This window comes from Myotis davidii, unplaced genomic scaffold, assembly GCF_000327345.1.
Source record: "Myotis davidii unplaced genomic scaffold, ASM32734v1 scaffold3476, whole genome shotgun sequence".
NCBI classification, from domain to species: Eukaryota; Metazoa; Chordata; class Mammalia; order Chiroptera; family Vespertilionidae; genus Myotis; species Myotis davidii.
The window spans coordinates 183,455-186,449 of record NW_006287429.1 but is presented as its reverse complement, the minus strand read 5'-3'; the positions used below and the strand labels follow the sequence as shown (position 1 = coordinate 186,449).

The following is a 2,995-nucleotide window of genomic DNA, read 5'->3' as shown; positions in this document are numbered from 1 at the left end:
GTCCGTTTATGTTTAAAGTTATTATTGAAAGGTGTCTGTGGGACTGCAGCTGTGGTCACAGGTCTCTGTCCCCAGTGGCTGCAGGGTCCTGGTTTGCGTCTGAGACCAGACTGGGTGGTGCTGAGGCCAGGACACTAGTCTCAGGCAGTTCTGTTTCTCAAGATGACGTGGTCTCTGTGCCCGTGCTGGCCACCCAGGAGTGTCCATGCTGGGAGCGGGGCTCTGCCATCTAAGACTGCCCAGTTTGGCAGCCCCTTGGAAGACCTGCAGAATCTAGCTGTCCCTAGCTCATACACACACACACACCACACACATCCACACACTCCTCTATCGCTCCCTCACTCTCTCACACTCTCTCCCTTCCTAGCTTCCTGCCGGTCACCATCTTCAGGTCTAATTTTAAAAGTCTGATCTTTGGGAGAATGCTAAGAATTTGCTATTTCATAACAAGGAAAGTAATCTTTTCACGGGGAATAAGTTTCTGTAAACAGAGACATTAATGTTTCACATGCAATTTTATTATTTAAATTAAATTTATTGGGGTGACATTGATTAATAAGATTACATAGGTTTCAAGTAGAATATTATACTAAGCAAAATAAGTCAGACAGAAAAAGTTAAGGACAACATGATCTCACTCATATGTGGGATATAAAACTGAAAGCAATAAATGAATAAAAAAAACTCATAGTCAATAGCTCAGTTCTACATTTCATATCTAAAACTGTATTCCAAATAGAAATATGGGGCTTAGCTTTCTCAGTAGAAAATAACCATTCAGTAGTTTCTAAAAGTGAATTTAAATACGAATTTACAGGAAAACAATAGTTCTTGTGTAAAAGTCATATTTATGAATCAAAGGCATAAACCAAAACTAAGATTATTAAAGTTGACCATGATATTGATAATTAAGTCATATCAATCTGGTAAGATAATACCAGCTAAAGCTAATGAAGATGAGTTGCTTTAAATTTCTCAGGAAAATACACTAATTCTAACACCATTAATTAGAACCTTTCAAGTGATGGAGGAAATATAAACACCTGAACTTGGAGGCAAGGAAATGTAAAGTATAAGTGTGCTGCTATCTGATGTGTCACAGAAATGGTAGTGCCCTTTAGTCTTGGGTACCTTAGGTCAGAGACTGTTACCACCATCTGGCAACTCTGATGGGTGCCATCCAACTCGTGGCTGGAATTAAATTACACAATGCTTATCAGAACAGAGAGAGACTAATGAAAACATTTACCTTACTGATGCAAATTATGCAATCAAATCACATAAACCTTGGCTCAGAAGGGGCCAGATCAAAGGGGTCAATTTCCCATTTTATAACAGTACATCAAAACAGAAAATCCACAGTGCCTTTCAAAAGTCCTACATTAAGAAAAACAATAATCAAGAGGAACAAGCAAACATTGTTTCATTTACAATTTACTAGCTCTTGCAGTGTTTCATAGAGAGAAGGAAGTTTCAATGATCTTACATGATGATAGGGACAAAAGGTGGACTTATATGATACTGGACAAATGTCTATATTGAATCAGACTATTGGTGTAGCTTTTCGGTCAATGGGTAACATGGAGCAGTTTTCCAAACCAGGCAATCTAGTAGCTCACAGAGGGTAATGTAAATATCCTAAAATGAAAGAAAAAAATTTACTTGCAACCCAATTATCAATATCTGTATTCATTTGCACACATTCTAATCTATTCTACTAATAAAGACTTTCACGTGTTCCCACTATGCCCTAATCACTTTTCAAAGTGCCAGAGTAACAGCACTAAAGCACTGCCTCTGCCATTATGGAGTATAAGGTCTTATTTTATACCAAATATACACCTATTTTTGATAGTTCTTTAATAAACTATATTTTTTCAAAGAAAAAATGTGAAGGGTGCTCTAGGGATTAATTCAGCTAGCAACAGTCCTTACACTTTACCATTTAAATACTGAAGTTACTGAAATATACATTTCCCCCAAATCCAGTTCCTGGTTAGTCCAGATGAGTTTATGTCTCTAATAATAAGTCCACCAGATGATTGTGATAATGAGAACTAGGCCAAAGCCTAGGGGAAATGCCACTATTGGTCAAGAGCAGAATGTACTTCCCAGGGAACCTCATTTCTCTTCACCAGGGATGAGGGCCATATAAGGCCTGCAAAATCATTTGATCTGGTCCTGCCAAGGCAACCACAGGCAGGACTTGAAATTCAACAAACCTAGGAGCTTTTTTCATAGCAACATAAATTTATATTAAGTGAATTATGTTAGGCGAATGATGTTATCTACACTAATAAAAGAGAAACATGGTAATTGGCGTAAGACTGCTACCCTTTTCATGGGCCCTCCACTAACTATGCGACAAGAGAGAGGAGCACCGGATCAAGAGCTATCTGATGACTGAATTATTTGAGAGCGTAGGCTCATCGATAGGGGTCCAGTCGACCAAGAGAATGTGCTGGAAGTGAGGCCATGTGGCTTCCAAGGCTGGGCTGTAAGTATCCAAGCAGGATCTGCCTGGTTCTTGGGAGCCGGGTGCTGAGAAGACAGTGATAAGCAGACACAAACACTGCTGGTGTTCTCATGGAGCTTGCAGTCTGGTGGGTGGGCTATCATCGGGATGGCCAGGGTTTATCATCCAAAGTAGGACACTTTTGAGAGTGAGAGGGCTACTATTCATAATGGCAGTGGGACAGAAATACTTACTAGGAACTGTCCCAGGGAAACAGATGCACAATGACATCACCTTCCTTAGAATGCATTAATGGATTAAGCAATCGCTCATTCAATGTGAACGTGACCATAACAGCCGCGCTATGGAGGAAGGGGAAGCCGGTGCTCTGGCAACTTGCAGTAAAAGAGGATTTGACCCAGGCAGAAACATCAGGGAGGACTTCCCGGAGGAAGTGGTGCTGGAGCTTAGGCCTTAGACCTGGAGGATAACTAGGAGTTGGCTTGGCAAGAGGGAAGGGAAAGGGCCCCGGGTGGAAGC

General features: G+C 40.8%; 1 protein-coding gene across 1 annotated transcript in view; it reads right to left on the bottom strand.

Annotated features, from left to right (window-relative positions):
- Positions 1-608: 608 nt before the first annotated feature.
- The window catches only part of TSPAN6 (tetraspanin 6), a 9,527-nt gene continuing 7,140 nt past the window's right edge, over positions 609-2,995 (bottom strand). Inside the window, exon 8 of the mRNA XM_006759183.2 lies at positions 609-1,638. The gene's annotated coding sequence lies outside the window, so the exon portion shown is untranslated. The remainder of the gene's footprint in view (positions 1,639-2,995) is intronic.